Here is a 22,538-nt window from a genome sequence, read left to right on the forward strand (position 1 = left end):
AAAGCTAAACAGAAGCCCAACACAAGTATGTATCAAGACAATGTTCCTTGGTGAGTACCTTGCAGTTTTACATATACTGCACCTTTAAACAGCTAATATTAATATTTTCCCCAGCCCTAACACACACACACACACACACACACACACACATACATTCTGTTCTTTCTGGATAATTCATGTGTATGTGTCCTCTACTGTCACAAAACAGGAAATAAAATGCTATTCCATTAGCTCACAAACATCCTCAGTGGAATACTCTCATAAAATTCTCTGTGGAAGAGATGGACATGTGATGCATTTGGCAAGTGCATTTGCTGTTGTGTATATGCTTGTATGTGAATATTTGTGTTCATGACCTCTGTTCGTTCCAGGGTCAAAGGGTCAGTATTTCTCATTCATTATTCACACATACACTCTGACCTTTAGGGATCAGGACGCACAGGCTGTCCTGCCTTTTAGCTGCATTCTGTCTTTCAGGCCTTGTGCAGCAGATAAACCACCAGTCTGCTCACTGTGGTCATCTTCCTTGCCTTAGGCGCTATGTATATTTTGGCCATATATACAGAATATTATAAAACAACACAGCTAGACTTGATCAGTTGTCTGTGATCTTGGACCCAGGAAAAACTGGTCATAAAATGGCTGCTTATGCCAGGTTTGTGTTCTGTAGTAGCATATTTTGGCTGAATTTTCTTTGTTTGGGTCCTTGAGTATTGAAATGTGAAGGATAATTCAAAACCATGTGTGCTCTCCGTAACAGAGTATTTGAAGGTGATATTAGCTGTGTGAGTATATGAATCGGTTCACGTGGTGTTGTCCTGTGTTAAACTGTTATGAGATGTGTAGGTACGGGTGAGGGGGATGGGCGCTGGAGTATTGATCTCTTCTGGGATCTTTCTGTCTGTCTCTCTCTCTGTTGCCATGACGAATCGCCCAGCAAGCAAATTCATAACAGCAGGGTGGAGAGTGGCTGTCCACGCAAATGATTAGGCCTGCAGATAGAGAAAGAGTCCAAGAGACTTACAGTATATACAAATATATGCAGTTTTGTTAATGTGTTTGTTAGTGGTGTTTGCTAAGATAAGCATCACTACTATTGTCCATACTATAATGTACTGTAATAGAATAAACAAGTGTGGCGTGTAGCTTGAGAGATATATTATTATTACTTTCTAAGCAATCAGAATTTTTGCTGGTTGAGCAAAAATAAAACAGGTGTAAAAAATCCATCAGACCGAGAAGAATTGAACCAAACCATATCTAGAGGCCAGTATCTTGGGCCTTGGATTCTCTTGAGATTTGGCAGTTGAAAAGAGCCAACTCCCAAATCTCAAAAGAGTCCAAGGCCCATGACTTGCGCCTATAAGCATCCTCCCACAACAGCATTGCTGGAACTGACATTTTGGCACATGTATGTGTGTTCTGCATCTTTCCTCAGAAAATATAAAAGTCTTTAAAAAAATTGAAAATAAAATTAATTTAAACATTTGAACACAAAAAAATATAAATATTTTATTTGTGTACCTGCCTGTCCATATGACCATTAACCGACATCAGTGAACTGTGCAAGTATTTGAAATTGTTCAAAGTTTTAAGTTCTTCAGAGGCATTTTGAGTATTTTTTTTTTTTTTTTTAAATGTATGGGAATTTTCAGGGACACTTCATGAAAACACACTAATAAACATGAAAACAACAACGACATTTAAAAATTTAAAAGAGAAAAAATGAAGAATTACAGAGAATCAATCAATTATGTAATATGTAATATGTAATCGTGTAATCCATAAAAAAGTACCTGTAATCTGATTGTGAGCATTTTAAAATGTAATATACTCTAATTACAAGTATAATCCAGATTACATGTAATCAGTTATTTTTATTATTTTTATTATTATTATTTTTTGGTAACACTACCATCATATAGTGCCATGGTAATCTCTGAAATGTGATAAAATTAATACAATGCAAATAATGGAATACAAATAAATATAACAACTTAAACTGAGGACAATTTTGGCGTGGCAGTGTAACTCAAACTTTTCATACTCTAATTTATGTTAGTTATGTTATTTATGTTATCTATTATGTCTAACAGAGGACATGCATCATATGATATTTTATCTGAGTTTTTCATGAATAAAAACAATAAAAATTACTATAAAAACCTTTCACCGTTGATGAATGCCTATTGTTTTATTTATACTCACAAATTATTTGTTTATGCAATATATATAGATTTAACTGTGTAATAATTTTCAGATGACAAAAAGTTTATTATTTCATTATTTATTATTTAATATGACTGAATAAAGTATTGTAAACTATATTTTGAAATGATTCTTTAAAAAAAAAAAAAACAATTGATTTCAAAACTCATATTCAGCGCTATCAATAGCCTAAACAGTTGCTATTACACTTACACATCAGATCAATAAAAACACATCTGCAAAGTGTTCTCACATCCTGCTGAGGAAATTCTTTGAAGTAGAAGATGTTTGCTTTGTTGCTTGGTAGGGGAGAAAATATCTGCAACATCATGATTCATTGGCAAACATGCAGCTACATGCTGAATAAGTGTTTAGCCAACGTTAATGGATATATTTCCTCATTTAGAGGATGGATGGCTGTTGGGAAAGGCTGAATATTTTTGTTAGCTGTAATAAATGTGTTATTGATAATATCGAACAGGAGCGTGATCTGCTTGGCCTGTCTTGCTTATCCATATTTATAGGCTTGTTTTGAACCAACAGTAATTCTCTATTGTGTATTTGGCAAAATAACAGATCTGGAACCGTTTGGGAGGGGCAGTGGTTGACAGGTGGTTGTAGGAATGGTATTGTAATAATTCAATGCGATTGTTTATATCCTTGCAGGGGATTTTTGATTGATCCATGTGATGTTTTCACAATGTTTCCTTATCCATGCTGTTGAAGAAAAGGTCTTAGCAATTAAAGTTTTACTTGTTTTTCTGTTTTTGTGTGATCTCAGCAGGATGTTGTTTTCTGTGTTTCTGTTACTGTTGCAACAACGTTTTTGTGTAAATAACTTTCTAAAATCCAAAACAACAGTTCAAGATTAAGGTCATGTTCTGTTTGAAAAAACAAAACAAAAAAAAAACTTAAGCTTAAACTTTAATAACACTGGCTTTTAAGTTTAACTCGAGCAAAAAGGTATGATTTATTTATTTATTTATTTTACAGAGTGCCTTAAACAAATGTAAGTATGTAAGAATTTACTTGCAGGGTTACATTTTATATACATAACCAACTCTTCTGACATTTCCATTTTTTATTAAACACCGTATCACCATATTTTATTAGTACACCACTGCAAAAATATGTACAATTCCCATTTCTATACAAGTCTGTTTCAGACACATTTAGATGAGTGATTTTACAGACATTAGTATGCTGTCACTAAATTGCTTGTATTCACAACAGTCTTCTTGCAGATTCTTGTGTTTATTTTCCTTTGATTTTCATTATATATATATTTTTTTTTTCCTTTTTCCAAGTTATAATTCAATCAATCAATCAATCAATCAATCAATCAATCAACAAATAAATAAATAAATAAATAAATATTTCCACGGGCCTGTGTGTGTGTGTAGATGGACAGAGATATAGGAGGAGTGGGAAGAACAGAGACACTGAGCAAGGGCTGAGGTTTATATTTAGTAGCAAATATTTTATGTGGCTTCTCTGTCCACTGATCCTTCACAGCGAGTCGCCGGTTCGGTCGAGCATGACAGTATTTCAGCACTGGCCTTCCGCCAGCCACCTGACAGGAAGTGTGTGTGTGTGTGTAACAGAAAGTAGGTTTGTGTGAGTGTGTATGTGAAGGATGCACCCCTGAGGAGACTGACGGTGCAGGTGAGAGTCGTTTAAAGCCACACACTACAGAAACAGTACAATGACAAATAGTGTAGCAGAACGGGTGAAGAGGAGGGGGCGGCAGCAGACATGGAGAGAGAGAGAGAGAGAGAGAGAGAGAGAAAAAGGGGTTCTTTAGTTTCTTTGGTGGAATTTTTTTCCTCTTGTCCGATTTTATTAATTTTATAAAATTTAATCAAATATTAAATTAGTTCATATTTTTTAATTATTGTATTGTATTTTTAGAACAGTAATAGATAATACTACACTGTAAAAATTATCGCAATTTTAACGGTAAAAAAACTGTGAAAATGCTACAGTAAAAACCTGTTAAATGGTTAACGGTAAGTTCCCCTAATATATACAGTGAAAAACTGTAATAGACATTTCAGACAATTATGGTGAAATACCTTTTTTGGAAGTGAAAAAGAATATAAAATAAATGCATTGCATTTCAAATTTTGTTTGAATTTGATGTTTTTTTCTTTGAAATAACTATGTTTCTTAGTTTTTTCTTATCAGTTATGTTTATTAGGGTTGTTTGTTACATCTAATGTTGTTAAATTAATGTTTATTGCAAAATTCAGTTTAATGAGTCTCATGATGGTGTTTAGTGTTTGTGTGAATGACACTGTGCACCATCTATATATGTTATTATTTAAAAGCTGCCTGTGATGGGCTTTGGTTCATCATGTGACTTTCTCATCACCACCACCATGCATTTGGTGGTTATCAGTGTATTTCAAAGGTACAAAACAGATTTCAGTACTTCAGTAGGTTGGTATATTAACATTATATCAGTTAATGAAATTACGGTAAGTTAAAACTGTAAAACCTAAAATGTTGCTACCGTATTATTTACGGTAGAATTCCGGCAACCACAGCTGCCGTTTTTTTACCGTAAATTTTGTGGAATTTTTTTTACAGTGTACAATAATATTCTGGGTTTGATTTTTATGGTGGGGGTCAAATAGACTAAAAAAAAACAAAAAAAAAACAAACAAACAAAAAAAAAACAGCAAAGCTTAAATAGATAGATAGATAGATAGATAGATAGATAGATAGATAGATAGATAGATAGATAGATAGATAGATAGATAGATAGATAGAAACAGCAAAACTTTCATTTAAATTCTTCTCACACAAAACATATCACATAAGAACATATGATTTTAAATGTGTATTTAACAACTGTCAATATTATATTACTTTTCTATATCATTCCCTGAAGGTTTGATTCCCAGCAAGCTAAACATGCATTAAAGGAAAAAAAAAAAAAAAAAGTTGTAATTCTTTGGATAAAGGTGTCTGCTAAATGCATAAATGTCAATGTAGCTTTACTAGTTTTGAAACCAAAATATTTCTTTATCTGATTCAAATAAGATGACATAACCATCATAGCCAATATTTAGTAAATTTACTAATAAATTAGGGGGTGGGTAAAAAAAAAAGCCTTCAAATTAATCATCAAAATAAACCTATAAAAGGGGGGCTTTGATAAAAATCTGGGCAGTAACAGTGTTCTCTCTTATATGAGTCAAACAGTCCTGGCCAATTTGATTGACTTCCTGGCCTGGTATCACAATTCTGAGCACATATTTCATATTTCTCAGTGGAGCTAATCTCAAATCACTGGAGCTCAAACCACATCAAGGCATTACAGGCTTTCTAAAGCACCTCACCTCTACGGGGCGGCTCCTCAGGGACCCCGGGGGCCTCCTCCTCCCTTTCTCTCTCTCTCTGCTCTCCAGATATGCTCAGCGCTAAAGTGAGTCTTAACTAGATTGTTTTGAAGCGTTTCTATAAATGGGCAGTCAGCAGAGGGTGGCTGTTCCTCAGGGATGGACTTTATTGTCTTTCAGATTTAGTGTGTTTTAAACAAACCGTGACTTTGGCGTTCTGGTGTCTTAAAGGAATAGTTCACCCAGAAATGAAAATTCTGCTTTCATTTACTGATCCATGTCATTCCAAACCTGTATGACTTTCATTCAAAAAGAGATATTTTGATGAATCTTTACACAACTCTTTTCCAAAAAATCCATATGTATTCAGGATACAAAAAGGGCAAAAACACTTTGAAAGATCTATCTATCTATATATATAAATTAGTCCCCCCCCTCCATTTATTTATTTATTTATTTTTTTCAATTTTTGTGTGAACTGTTATTTTTATAATTTCATAATTTGTAAAACATTATTAATAAAAAAATATTAAATATGTTATTAATTGAAACATATTCAAATATATTTTATATATATTTCAAAATATATAAAAAACACACAAAAATATATTTGTTCAAATATTATTCCTAGCAACACATTTTTGGCTATGTTTAGTATATTTTAATATATATATATATATATGTAAAATATAAATATATTTAACAATTACAATTTTTCTTTTTTCTTTTTTCAAGTCAAATGTAAGTCACATTTGAAGAAAAACCTTTTTTTTTGTCTATAACATGCATGGACATAGCAAAAGAAAATCTATTATAAAATAAGTTTATAAAATTATAAAGTATAATAGAAATGAAATATTTTAGTTAGAAAAAAATATATAAATATATATATATATATATTTTCTGACTATATATATTGCTGTATGGGGTACGGTGGTTGCATACGGCATTAGGTGTAAGGGATGTTCTATTTCTTGCCATAGGTCAGTTTCATAGAGGTTAGCGTGAGAGATGCATTTGTCTGCCGGGTGTTGTGAAAAACTCCTGCCCTCTGGCTCAGTCAGACAGAGGCCAGAGAATCAAAGCAGCGGCTGGGGTCCTGGATCGCTTCAAAGCCTAGAAACTGAGCTCTGGAGTGAGTGTGAAAGCTCAGAGAGTTTTCAGACCTGTGCTGGGACTCTTAGGGTTTGCTGACCTCTCATAGCAGATCCTCAGCCTGCTGTTTACTGCCTCCTGTATCCAATTCAGCGCCATGCAACTTTAATGAGTAGTTTTAACCTGACATATAAGCCCAGAATAGAGAGGGCTTCTCTGTCCATCATTCTCTGATATAGTGTGGATATAGCTGGGAGGATATTTTTTCTGTCATTCCCAGTTATGGCACAAGCGAGCAAACACAAAATCACTGGTAGCATACAGCTACACCACATGTGGAACATATTGATCGGGATATAACAACAATATATATGGCTGGGAAATATAGCTAAAAAATATATTATTTTATGTTTGTCCGCCTTGACAATACTATATATATATATATATATATATATATATATATATATACAGGTGCATCTCAATAAATTAAAATGCAGTGTAAAAGTTCATTTATTTCAGTAATTCAACTCAAATTGTGAAGCTTGTGTATTAAATAAATTCAATGCACACAGACTGAAGTAGTTTAAGTCTTTGGTTCTTTTAATTGTGATGATTTTGGCTCACATTTAACAAAACCCCACCAATTCACTATCTCAACCAATTAGAATATGGTGACATGCCAATCAGCTAATCAACTCAAAACACCTGAAAAAGGTTTCCTGAGTCTTCAAAATGGTCTCTCAGATTGGTTCACTAGGCTACACAATCATGGGGAAGACTGCTGATCTGACAGTTGTCCAGAAGACAATCATTGACACCCTTCACAAGGAGGGTAAGCCACAAACATTCATTGCCAAAGAAGCTGGCTGTTCACAGAGTGCTGTATCCAAGCATGTTAACCGAAAGTTGAGTGGAAGGAAAAAGTGTGGAAGAAAAAGATGCACAACCAACCGAGAGAAATGCAGCCTTATGAGGATTGTCAAGCAAAATCGATTCAAGAATTTGGGTGAACTTCACAAGGAATGGACTGAGGCTGGGGTCAAGGCATCAAGAGCCACCACACACAGATGTGTCAAGGAATTTGGCTACAGTTGTCGTATTCCTCTTGTTAAGCCACTCCTGAACCACAGACAATGTCAGAGGCGTCTTACCTGGGCTAAGGAGAAGAAGAACTGGACTGTTGCCCAGTGGTCCAAAGTCCTCTTTTCAGATGAGAGCAAGTTTCGTATTTCATTTGGAAACCAAGGTCCGAGAGTCTGGAGGAAGGGTGGAGAAGCTCATAGCCCAAGTTGCTTGAAGTCCAGTGTTAAGTTTCCACAGTCTGTGATGATTTGGGGTGCAATGTCATCTGCTGGTGTTGGTCCATTGTGTTTTTTGAAAAGCCACTGTCAAAGAAACCTGGGCTTCCATACCACCTCAGCAGTGCCACAAACTGATCACCTCCATGCCACGCCGAATTGAGGCAGTAATTAAAGCAAAAGGAGCCCCTATCAAGTATTGAGTACATATACAGTAAATGAACATACTTTCCAGAAGGCCAACAATTCACTAAAAATGTTTTTTTTATTGGGCTTATGAAGTATTTTAATTTTATGAGATAGTGAATTGGTGGGTTTTTGTTAAATGTGAGCCAAAATCATCTCAATTAAAAGAACCAAAGACTTAAACTATTTCAGTCTGTGTGCATTGAATTCATTTAATAAACGAGTTTCACAATTTGAGTTGAATTACTGAAATAAATGAACTTTTCCATGGCATTCTAATTTACTGAGATGCACCTGTATATATATATATATATATATATATATATATATATATATATATATATATATTACAGCTGCATGTCACCCAAGCTATTGAACTCACATTTTACACAAATAAATAAACTAGTAAAGAAATATAATAGCTAAATACAAAGGTGCAGTAAAGGAATAGTTCACCCAAAAATGACAATTTGCTAAAAATTCACTCATCCTCAGGCCATTCATAGTTTGTTTCTTCAGCAGAACAGATTTGTAAATATTTAGCATTACATAATGCTTGCTTGCCAGTGGATTCTGCAGTGAATGGGTGAATATCTGTTTAGATGAACAAACAAACTCATTTATGCTACATCTGATGGCCTGAAGGTGAGTACATTTTCATTTTTGGGTAAAGTATTGCTGAGTTATTGTGATATTCATAATGTTGCTTAATTTTATAAAACTAGTAAAATCAATTGGTAATTGGTTATATCAGTAAGCCATTTCACTACACTTTTTTTTTTTTATACATATCTTGCAACTTATATAATTCCCAAAACAGTCTTGTCTCTTGCCAAGTTGTGTCTTTCTCCGCTACCCAAATCTATATATATATCTTTCTTTTTTTACTATTAAATTTGATGTCCTTTTTGTTCCACCTGGCAAAACGACTGTCCTGTACATTAGTAGGACAGTATGATGGCAGAGTCCCAAAAGCGGTTCAAAAAGCAAAAGTCCAGTTTGTGTTTTCCGAGGCCTTTCCAAGAGAAATTGCTCGATTTTCAGCAGAATCCCTTGGGTTTCTGTCTGAGCAGCTAGTGGGTTGAGATGGATATGTGCAGTTGGCTCATCTGCCCAAACCTAAAGACCATTGTAATCAACAGCATCTGCCTCGGTCCTGCCATCATGGTGATGGGATGTAACAAGTATGTAATGTAATGTGTCACTGTGACACCTGAGTACCAGCCCATCATATATCCACAGCTTCTGTCTTTGTCTCTGAGTTCTTATGATCTGCATGCAAAGCTTTGCTGCCTGTTTTCTTACAGTTAAAGGAACAGTAAATTATCATTTATTTACCCTCACGTTGATCCATTCCAAAGCTATATGTGACCCTGGACCACAAAACCAGTCTTAAGTCGCCAAAAATACACTGCATGGGTCAAAATTATAGATTTTCTTTTATGCCAAAAATCATTAGTATATTAAGTAAAGATCATATTCCATGAAGATATTTTGTAAATTTACTACTGTAAATATATCACAATGTCGTTTTTGATTAGTAATATGCATTGCTAAGAATTCATTTGGACAACTTTAAAGGCGATTTTCTCAATATTTCGATTTTTTTGCACCCTCAGATTTCAGATTTTCAAATAGTTGTATCTCGGCCAAATATTGTCAGATCCTAACAAACCATACATCAATGGAATGCTCATTTATTCAGCTTTATGATATATAAATCTCATATGCTGGTCACATATGCTGTTTCGCCCATGGAACAAAAAGAACTTTCAAAGATTATGCAGTGTTTTCCATATACAATGACGACAGTTGTCAAGTTCCAAAAAGATTATTTTCTTAGCAAGAAAATTCACCTTCGAAAAAGAAATGCACTTAATTGTATTGAAAGTGCATTATAAAAGTACATATTAAAAAAAAAAAAAACAAACAAACAAAACAAAAAAAAAAAAACCTGGAAACCTGTACTTGCAGATAATATAATAATAGTGAAAAAAGGACACTTATTATGTGTACTTACACTTTCATGATTGTTTTAAGTACACTTTTCAAAACAAGTCGACTTTATAATAATGTCAAATTAAAAATTTTACTTTACAGTTTTCTTTAAGCTTATTTTTGATGTGATGACTCAGACAGGGGAGACCAGGGCTATTGTAACATTTTTTACATTTTCTTTCATAACTCACAGACTATGTGAAATGCGCTCGTCATCTTTTGATACAAGAAACAATATAGGTGCACTAAATAATAATACAATTTATATATTTTCTCTAATAAGGACAAGACTATAATATTAAATTAAATGCAAGAAGACAAACTATTCTACAAACAACAAACAACTATTCTATCTATCTATTCTTCAACTATTTTACTCAAATACATTGATCAGCTGATGAGTCAAGAAAAGTCTTTAACCAAACTTTAATGAAATGGTACAAGACCATTGAAATGGTATTAACATATTAACATATTAACTCAATAAGATCATGTGGAGAAAATATTTATTGCTATTTATTTATTTATTTTTTAGATTTAAAAGCAACAAATTGTTTAATGTGCAACACTAATCATTTTTAAGTGTCATTTTATATTTAAAATATTTAAAGTATGTGGACACAGACAAACAAGGAGCTTACATAATGTTACAATTGCCGCTAGTGTTGCAGCCATGATAAAATTTTGCGTGCTAGCTAGCCACAACTATATTAGCATAGGTTGTTTTTTTTTTGTTTTTTTTGTTTTTTTTATCAATAACCTAGAGATAAAATGTATGTGAGCTTAAATTCACAGTCATATAAACTTTAGACAACAGGAAAAAAAAAAAAAAAAAAATAGAATACTGTACAGCCAAAAAGTAACTTTCAAAATCAGTATTTTGTCGAAAACTTCTGTTGAGGTAAAATGATCCTGCTCATTTTCCACAGCCAGAGAGAGAATCCTACTGAACATGTGTAGATTAAGTGTCATCACTCTAGCTTGTTTCTGATTGGAGGAATTGAGTGAGTTACAATTACCCCTGGTGTCCTCTACTTAAGCACACGCAAAGTACTTGAAATGCAGTGTGTTATTTGATTATGTATTTAAAGTTGACATGTTTTAAATGTACTAAATTGCAACTCCGTCATTACAAATGTGCAATTAGTTTTGCAATTAATTTTTAAAAGTATTTTTTCACTATAGTCTCATGGACTATTTTGCGACACTTTTTAGTGTGTTTTTACTTTTTTTAGTGTATCTGTATGTGATAACATTGCTTTATCCGTTTTATGTCCCCTGACTTTGGCAGTGTAAATACTACAAGCTATTGTCCCCCACTGCACACACACATGCACACACACACACACACACACACACACCTCCTGCCTTCTGTGCCAAATTTGTGGCTCGGTTACCATGGCAACATTGTAGTTCTCCTAGAATTGCTCATATTGATCCATGGACAAGCGTGAATGACCCAGCAAGTGTGAGAAAAAAAAAGGTGAAAAAAAAAATGGCAATGCATGCCCATGTATGTGCCATGTCTCGCCTGTGTGTGTTTGTTTACAATTTCCTATAATAAGGAACTCTGCAACATCATATCAAACATCCTCATCAGTAGACGTGTGTTGTCAGAATTGTGTTTTTTGCTTAACATGCGCACATTGACAAAATTTCACCAAATCATGAACTTGTCATGTGACTTCCCACACGGCTGGTCACACACAGTCTTCAGAGCAGCAGAAGTGTGTTAGCTGCTTGTCATGTCGTATCTGTGGAGCTTGTTCTGACATCGCTGTCATCCGTTAGACCCCCCTGCTCCTTTTACACACTCACCACCAGCTTCCAAGGCATGAATAATTGAACACACACACAGATGTGCCCATAAGGGCTTCTGGGTCTTTCAGTCCAGCAGAAGGTCCATGTCAAAACAGACTGTCTGATATTCAGGGTGACTTTAGTCTCACCAGACGTCAATAAGAGAACACGCAGGCAACAGTCGTTGAGATCTCACGTTACACAATTATCTTGTTTTTATTTATCCGTGAGCTCACATGACAAGAACTCATAATCATCGACCCCAATTCCACCTGGTATTAATATTAATCTTGCACAATCTGATCACGTCAAGTGGACGGTGTTAAAAATGGATGTCAACAGGATCCAGAACTTTTTCTGTGATCTGATTACTCAACCCTAGCTTGAAAAAGGGTACTTATTAAGAAAATAATATACTTTAATAGAATATATTCTTCAGTAAAAACTGAAGGCAATGCTTTCGGACGTTTAAATGTATTAGAGTTTAAATTTATATTAAATTTAATTAATTGAACTTTAGAATGCTTTTTACACACATAAGTGGGACATAAGTACATCTTTATATGTCATTTCAGAATTACTATCGTCTTGGTTAAAGTGCATTGATTCAATGCAATTTCTATTTAAATGTGTTTGCAATTACACATTTGCAATGGGGAAATTGCAGTTTAGTACATTTAGGATGTATGGAAAGTGTACTTCTTTAAGCATGACAAAAGACCATTAAAACTAAGATTTTAAAAGATTTACTTATTCAAATATAGTCATGGAAGTCGACTACAAGTACACTTACAGGAAGTGGCCTTTTATTTCATTTAACTTTCAATGCAAGCACACTTTTTTTTTTTCTCAAGAGAAATTCAGTTATTCCTATGGTGGAGTACATTTTACTGTACTAAAATCAATTTATGAATATGGAAACTATATAAACACATTTTCTCTTATCACAATATAAAACAACTTTTTTGTAATGTTCATAACAAAAACATGTTTTTGTTTGTTTGTTTTTAAATGGTGTTTTAACTTACAAGATTTATCTCTCTCTCTCCTTAATATCCATATTGTTATTTATTTGTAAAAGTCCCTTTAACTAAAAAAAAAAAAAAAAAATAGAACCATGTTTCTGAAATTGATGTCATTTTGGTGGGAAAATAACAGCACATTTATGAGCAATAAATTTTGTGATATTTAGTGGCACTGAACAACAGTTAATTGTAACTCTGTAAACCCACCTTATAGGCATTCTATTTCATTTTCTATGTTAATAATCAAACTATAATTCAGTTTCCTTTACACTGAATATGCACAGATCAGATCTTTAAAATGTATAGAGTTGCATAACTTCATTGACCCAAACACATTTAGACACAGTCAGAAATGCATGGCCACATCACATTTGTTGCATAAACAGTGTAAAGTACAGTAATGTACTGTATGTTGTAAATGTTGTCGGGCCATTTTGTCATTCAGAATTGCTGTGTAACAACCTGGAATGATATGTTAAATATTCATAAAAATTCTGTTTGGGTGCAGACAAATTTGCGGTTGCTTTGCAAAAGTTCAGTCAAATTCCTATAATTTAAATAGGAATCTGTGCAATTGGGAGTTTCGCATGAGGGTGAAGAAGTTCCCCATGTAGATTTCACTCATATATAAGTTGGTCACACAAATTCGCCACACTGATCAACAGAAAGTTGCTTGGTTTGAAAGTGACTTTTCTGTGAGTAGTGCTTCACACTGTTGACAATGGAAAATGGACTGGTTTTTGCCAATGAATTTTTGCCTAAATTTCACGAATGTGACTACACCTTCAGACAGACTTCATGTGCCAGACAATCCCCGTGATGTATTGCATTTGAAGGAAAAAGAAATAATATTTGCTTTTGTACTTTACTCAAAGGTGGCGCCTACTGAGCCTCAAAGAGATTATTTTATCACTGTTGCTATTTTATTCCTGATAAAGCCCAAAGGAAATCCATCACTATCAGGGGGGAGACTCTCTAAAATACCATCTCAGTCACAGACAGAGAACAACCCTGACATAGGCGCTGTAAGAAATCACCGCTCTGTTCCATAACCAAGGGAACTGCCTACGTAGGAAGCATTTCAAGGAACAAAAAGTACAGTCCTGTTGGAAAGTCTGCTCCAGAAAGTAGCAACCTTAAATGGCCTTTCAGGATACCTGAATTTGGTCCAATTGTATGGGAGTATGGCATATTTCCTTTGTGGAACAAACAATGCCTCAATGCTTTACTCAGTGAAGAAACAAAAAGTGCGAAGAGTGTTGATAACACATATAATTAATAAATTATCAAATGCTTCTACTAAAAATATATAAAGCTAATAAAAAATGCACTATTTTACCCAACATTTGTGTAAAATGTATTTTAAAGTTTATTAGAGTATCACATAATTATCTTAGCAACTTGCTAATATCAAATGTCAGAGTTGCCAACTAAGATCATTCCAGTCTCTCTTGAGGCTCAATGGCACTTATATTGGCCTATTAAGTCTCATACATTTACACATTGAAAAATCATTAATCTGAATATTGAAGGAAACATTTCCTCTCTATGGTGGTCCATCAAGTTTTATATTGGTTATAGTCCTAGTATTTTGTGCCTGTGGTGGGAAATGTGATTTCTTTACATTTCAGCAACAACTTTTTCAAATAGATGCCATTTGCGTAGTATAGACCCTATTTTATTGTTGCTTTTTGGATATAATTGGATTGGAAATTGGGCCATGGCCTATTTACTTGACAAAGTAGTAATAAGATTTCTCTAAGAAATTTCACGCTCATTCTTTTTCTTGATGGGAAAAACTCTTCAACGTTGAGGAATCATTCAGCTTTGTTTTTCCTCCGCTGAAGAACATTGGCAGAGAGTTGATGAGGTCAGCGCCTCCGGCCGTGCTGTTTCCTGCACTGATCTGGGACCTGTCTCACACAAACACAGCTGATTCACATGCAATCAGCGCTGCTTCATCTTCTGCAAGAAAACCTCAGGAACCCCAAAAGGCTTCAAACGCAAAGAAAATGCCTTGCTCACAAGCAGCACTGCAGCCCCGGCATCCCCGATGAACATGGTGCAGTAATCTCTCCGCTTCAGTCAGACAGACAGAAAAGAAGGCCCTGCAGCATCCACCTTTAACCCCTTCCCATCAGGCTCTGCCAGTGCCACAGAAAAGGGCGATTACTGCCCAACCAGTGGCTGAATTATATGTACTCAACATTTATTTATTTATCTACTTTCTTTTTGTTGGTGTGCGTTGAAAAGCTTCCCAACTTAGCACTAGACGAAGCCCCACAGTGCTTCAAGTCTATTTTTTCCACCTCCTTTTTTGTCCTTTTTCTCTCTCTCTTTCTTCACCTCAAGGTTGCCGACTCTCCATTTATGCACTGTGTGTTTCAAGTTGGTCCAGTAGCTTTAAAAAGCAGAGTTCTCTGGCTGAACCAGCGCCCAACCTTGACACAAAATCAATACTAGGCAAAACTCTTTGAAGAATCACAAATGTAATAAGTGCTGGTACTCTGTTTGGAGCCATTGCTGCACGCCGCCCAAAGCACAGGTGCATGATGGGATACGGCAGTAGGATGCAATGTAATTTATCTAGGAAACAAGATTTACTAGAATTTATCTAGCAACTGATCCATTGAGTCTACTAAGCATAAATCCACAAATATTGTTGATTTTAAATGTATTAAAGGTTTTTCAGTGCCAATGATACAGTATGTAAAACAAACAAACAAAGCAAACTATTCATCTATTGTTTGAAAAAACAGATATCTGATGGGTTTGATGCAGTTCTGCAGTGATAGGCACACAATTTTTTTTGCCACAGTCTGTTTCCTGTATACCACAACATAATTAACTGCTTAACTACTATAGTATGATGCACAGTTGCTAGTTGAAACTTTCCTGAAACAGTAGTAACATGGTCCCATGTTGGTTCAACAGTATAGGATTGATCTTCTTTGAACTTTTGCTAAAATAATCAAGATCACAATTAATGTCAGATTATTACAGTTCAATTACAGCAGAAAGCAGTTCAATTTTTTTAATCACATTTACATGCAGTATGTAACTAGCATACTCCCATGGGCTTTATATGTGGTTTAATCAGTCAGCAGTTTTATCCACAATGTAATTTATCTGAGATGCTGCTGTAATGAACATGGCATCCGGTCACTACTTCACTATTTTGTGTTATATCCCTGTCATTTTGCTTTGTTTGATGTTTGATTTATTGTGGGTTCCTTCTTACATTAGAGATTCTCTTATGCATTTCTGCACATCCACAGTCTTCAGACGGTGCTAATTGTTGACACGCTACACTCTTATAAAATAATAGTTCCAAGAGGGGGTTTTCACAGCAGTGCTATAGAAGAACTCTTTTTGGTTCACCTTTCAGTGAACATTTTAATAATCTAAAGAAACTTTTTCCACTATAAAGTGGAATTAAAAAGGTTCCATGGTTAAATTTTCTCCATAGAACCATAAAATCACAGAATGCAGAATGTTTTGCATGAGTGCTGGTATAAACTATGGTTTTGGACTGAATAGTTGAACTAGTAATTAACTAGTAACTAGTGGACATAACTTGTGACCATAACAATGCTTTTGTGAAATGCACCTCTGAACACTTTTGGACTTGCCTAGCAACAACTTAACAATCACTCAGAAGACTTTTGCAACACCCTAGCAGCCAAAACACCTTAAGAACTGCCTAGTGACAATCTAGTAACCAATCAGGGTTGCGTTTCCCAAAAGCATCGTAAGCTCCATTGGTTTCAATGGGTCTATGATGTACTTAAGCTTACAATGCTTTTGGGAGACGCAGCCCAGGACAATCTAGCTTGCCCTATTGACCACCCAGAACACCTTAGCAATGCATTGGTAATTACTGGGAAAGATTCAATTCCGCAGGGACACAAATAATTCTCAAAGTTAAAATTTTTTATTTAATTTTTGGAATCAGAGGTTACCTGAAATATCTGTATAAAATGCTCAAAGTTATTGAAACTGTTTAAGAACGGAACACGAGTTCTCATAAATGAAAGAAAATAATTTGTGCAGACATTCACACAAAAACTAGTGGATCGTTAAAAGTATCGCTGGAAGGATTTGTTCTTTTTGTTTTAATAGCTCTTAGAATGTCCCTTTCTGTCTTTATTTCCTTCACTTGGCTTTCGAAGAGTTTTAGATGTGAGGTAAAAACCATCTAACCTTTCACATAAATACAAGCGTCTGACATGTCCTTGTACCCTGAGAGAGAAAGAGAAAGAGAGCTCTATAGGTTTATGACTGACACCTTCTCTTAGCCTGACATCTTTAAGTGTAAAAATAACACATTTCAGTCAACAAACCATTAGAGACATTTGAACTTGACATCGATTGTTTACTTGACAATGATTCTTATAATTGTAATATCATACAACACAGGAAATGTGGAGACCGCGCTGCAATATGACACTTTCCTGACAACATTCCCCAAAGAGAACCACAGCTATCCACCGAAAAAATAAAAAATAAAAAAGCAACACAGAATGAGTTTCATGTAATCGTTTCAGAGGTCATGTGATCAGAGCTCGCTCCCATTTTTGATCAATAACTGCGTTTTTAAATATCTCACGGCCGGGATGCGATATTCCAGGCATGCCACTGCGTAAACAGATCAATGAGCTTCACATTGAACCCATCCGGCATTCTGTTTTCAAATACAATTAAACTGTCTTATTCAGCACAGTCAGAGACATTGAACACACAGCCAGGCATTGACTTGTGTTTTATCAAAGGGAAGTCCAACAGAAGGGCTTTAGGGTGGAAGAGGAGGGAGGCCGGGTGTTCCAATATTAGATGCATCGCTCAACTTTGTTGGTAAAACCTGCTGACCTCTGTTGGCATTGGAGTATCGTTGGATTCTAGTTTTCATTATCAACTCAATATCCCTGCTAAACTGTGGCCACTGTACTAAAACATTCACGTCCGTTAGCTACAACGTAACACTTGAATAAAGTTTTATTAATGACATTAATAGGGCTGTCAATTTCTTAAAAACCTTAAGGGGAGACACCCCTTATGGTGTCAAGCACCTGTCAAGTTTGAGATTTTGGGCTTTTTAGCTTTTCATAAAATGTTTTTTTTTTTTTTTTTTTTTAAGACTAGTGGAAAGAAAACATCCAAAACACACTGTCAAGTATTTCTTTTATAGCACTTTATCTATCTGTGTCAATAGATTTCAATTACAGTACATATTTTTAAAGGCCGTTTTCTCAAAATGAGTTTTTTTCTCCTACACTGAGCCATAAATCTCCACTTCAGTTGCACTTACACACACCAAACTTTAGATTTTTATTCCTGTCTATATCCTGAAGGTTTTTACAGAGGGATTTGTTCAAATAGAATTTGCTTGATTATATACATTTTATTCCCCCTAAATTTTTGAAAATATTGTGTTTTCTGAATTATGGAGTGACAAAAATGAGTTCCCTCTGTAAAAACTTTTGAATCTAATATGTCAAAAAAAAAAAAAAAAAAAAAAAAAATTAAACAATTAAACAAGAATTTTAAAACTGAAATCATCCAGTGTTTAGATTTTTGGGTAACACTTTATTTTGATGGTCCCTTTTGAACATTATGTTGACACTAAGTAATGTTGCAACTACATGCCAACAAACTCTCATAAGAGTATAAGTAGACGGTCTGCTTCCTATCTACTCACTCCTTATTGTGTTGGTCTCGCAACAGATATTCTACTGACTATAAGTAACTTTGCAAGAACGTGTCAACTTAATCTAACCCTAACCCTACCAGTCAACTAATACACTACTAACACTCTAATGAGAGTTAGTAGAAATGTAGGTGCAACATTACTTATAGTCAATAGAATGTGTTAAAGGGACCATCAAAATAAAGTGAAACCGATTTTTGTACTAGAAATTTATGCAAATAAGCGGATATTTAATTAAATAATGACTCATTTGCATATTTAAACCTAACATTTTAGAAAACTTGTAATACAAAAAAATGTTTGCAATTATCAATGTAATCAATCAGCTGGGTAAATAAGGCGATAACTATTTTATTTTTTATTTTTTTTTACCTTATTCACCTGCAGTGTCTCGCCTTAATTGAATTAATCATATGATATGATGATAAATTAATAAGAAAAGCAACACACTCACAACATTAGCCTATTGTTGTTATTGGCCCATAGTCAATAATCCATTTAGCAGCCTAGACTATTGTCCGTTCACAAAGAATGTGTTCATGTATTCCATATATGCTGTTTTTTTCTCCTAATTGTTGATCTATTAAACATTTGGTAGACTGATGTATTAGGCCGCTGCTTCACATCTTATTGTTTTATCAACATCTTTTAGCATTTTTGAGAGATTATTGTTGTGAAAAAACTGCAATTAATTGTATTGAATGTGCACATGTAGCATATTTCAAATCAATATTTATATACTTCATATATTTTTAGATTATATATCTTTTTTATAATACACACAATACACACTATTTAAGGAAAAAAAAGAAAAAGAAAAAAAAAAAGAAAATTAATTGCTTGTTAATTAATTATACTTGTTTCACTCTGTCAGAACATGGATGTAAAATGAGCTGCGAATTTTAAAATGAGTTTAAAATGGCCTGATGACCAGCAGACTGCACAGAGAGGAAACCGTTTCAGTGAACACAATCTGCATTAGCTTCTGATGCTATGAAATAATCCCTGTCTCTCTCCTCTTTTCTCTCCGGCTCTCTGCATTTATCTGTATTGTATTTTATGGCCTTTTCTTATTCTCCTCTGCTGTCTTCTGCTATTGATTTTCACTTATAGGTTTTCATCCCTTTCATTCCAATTTCAGTCAGGCAAACGGCACAGAAACCCCGAACCCCTCTCTCCCTCTTTCTCTTTGTCTCTCTCTCCCTCTCTTTTCAGTGGAAGGCCATAGTCTATTACTTAATGCCTTGCACTGAACTGCAGGTGTTTAGAATCACCCGTCTCATTTTAACACCCTGGAGGATACAGTAAAATGTTTGTCTTAGGAGTAAGTTACAGCAAAGAGGCATATGTATGTATGAGTTTTTAAGGAGTGCTTTTTTTCCTAATGGGGTGAATGTATAATGTTGTCAGTGTAATTTGTGTGTGTGTGTGTGTGTGTGTGTGTGTACTTGTTACTCCCAGGGCAGGGTTAGCAGTAGGATTAGGGTAATGACATAGAAAATACATTCGTACAAAAACCATTACACCGATGGAATGTCCCCATAAAACATGGAAACCAATATGTGTGTCTGTGTTCAGATTGTGTATTAACCGCAAGGTGATGGCTGTGAGTGATTACTAATGGCTATGTTCACATCGTAGTTGAATGGGCCTCATATATGTGTGTTTTAGTTGGCAGCATGAACAGCAAACACCACACTGAATCTGACACTTTCATTTCTCATCTAGGCCATGTGTAATAAAAAATATAAAATCTTTTTGCAGTGTGACTGTGAAAGATCAGATTGAAGTTCATGATTTTTATTTATTATATTTACCCTTGCTGTAAATCATTAAATAACTTATGAATTATTAAAGTACAGAAGTAATGTACAAATCAAAAAGTAATGTTTAAAATCTATATTGATATAAATATTTGGTAAAGACTAAAATATATCTTATTCACAGAGACTTACTATTCACTACTAGGTACAACCAGGTACTAAATACACAGTTACACTTTATTTTGATAGTCCACTTTAGACATTCTGCTAACTATAAGTAACTTTGTAACTACATGTCAACTAATTCTCATTAATTTGCAACTACATGTCTACTATAACTCTCAGTAGGGTAGGTTTAGGGTTAGTCGAATAAGTTGACATATACTTGTAAAGTTTCTCATAATCAATATGTTGTATGTTGTGGACCCATCAAAATAAAGTGTTAGAAGTTATTAAGCAGACAGTCTACTAATACTCTAATGACTGCTAGTTGACATGTAGTTGCAAAGTTACTTACTGTTAGTGGAATGTCTAAAATGGACATAAAGTGTTACCAAATGCACTGAGACTGAGGTGAGTCCTGCCATTCTTTTCTGCAAAACATTCCTTTCCATGTAAATTCAGCCTATGGTTTGCACCTTATTTACAAACGTCCGCACTATTTGCCAATTTAGTATGACCCCTAATCAAATACACCTGAACAAGATAATCAAGATAACAATAATATGCTGTATACACAATAATAAATATTAATACACAGATTCCGCATTAGCAGTAAATATACAGTAATTATATTATTTAATTTAGATGAACATGTTAGGATAGGATATATTGTGTATAATGTTGGTCAGTACACATTGCCTGTTGGTCACATTTATGAGGTCAGGTCTGTTACTCACACAAAGATATCATGACTAAGAAAAACTTTGAATAGTGCACAAGTTAAGGCTGGAATACACTACTCATTTTAAGACAACAGGTGTAATATTGCCAGCTTTCTAAATGGTTGCAGGGGTAAACCCGGCTCATACACTAAACAAGTGGCCTAATGGTTAGAGAGTCAGACTTGTAATCCAAAGGTTGCGTGTTTGAGTCTCAGGTCTGGCAGGAATTGTAGGTGGGGGGAGTGTATGTACAGCGTTGTCTCCACCTTTAATACCATGACTTAGGTGCCCTTGAGCAAGGCACTGAACCCCCAACTGCTCCTGGGCGCTGCAGCATAAATGGCTGCCCACTGCTCTGGCTGTGTGTGTGTTCACTGCTGTGTGTGTGCACTTAGGATGGGTTAAATGCAGAGCACAAATTCTGAGTATGGGTAACCATACTTGGCCTTCATGTCACTTCCACTTAAATGAGGACCACACAAGACTTTTAAGTCATTCCGAACACAACAAAGTCACACAGAAACACACACATTATTACTAGGTGACAACAAATGAAAACAAAATGTGTTTTAAAACCTTCTCAACATCAAACCTTTGATATCCTCAGACTGGACTGAATCGCTTAAAAAATCTGTGGCCATCACACACTATGTGATTTTCTGCAGACTGGCTGTGGCTTTCAGCAAAAAATCTGGACAAAAACGATGTAGTGTATTCCATAGTAGAACCTTTATGCAGAGTACTTGTATTATCCTTTTTGGAGATTGTGAGATTGTAGTGTAAAGTGTGAAGCAAAAAAAAAAAAAAATGCTTCATGCATAGAATGATATTAGCATGAGTAAATTATTCCTTTTGGGGTGAACTATTCCTTTAAGTGTGCTGGTGGCTGCAAATGAGTAATTTTGTCTGCTGTCAGTAAACTCTGAGCGCAGGATGTGGACAGACCACTAAACAGGCTCTACTGATGGACAGAGAAACCATTAACACCAGCGCCAAGGTCACGCTGGGATGTTTCCTTCTGTTTGTGATGGACAAATTAAGACTCGCTCACACACACGCCAGCGCTCCCATCATGCCTCTGGGACACTCCCCCTGGACTCCTCCTTTGCCCATTAACAGGTTGATTGAAAGCTATCCAAACGACCCAAACAAAAGACTCTCTCTGTGGCCACCATCTCGCTCATCTCGAAACGTCTTTCAGGGACCCATTTCCTGACATCATGGGGG

This window comes from Onychostoma macrolepis, chromosome 18, assembly GCF_012432095.1.
Source record: "Onychostoma macrolepis isolate SWU-2019 chromosome 18, ASM1243209v1, whole genome shotgun sequence".
Lineage (NCBI taxonomy): Eukaryota > Metazoa > Chordata > Actinopteri > Cypriniformes > Cyprinidae > Onychostoma > Onychostoma macrolepis.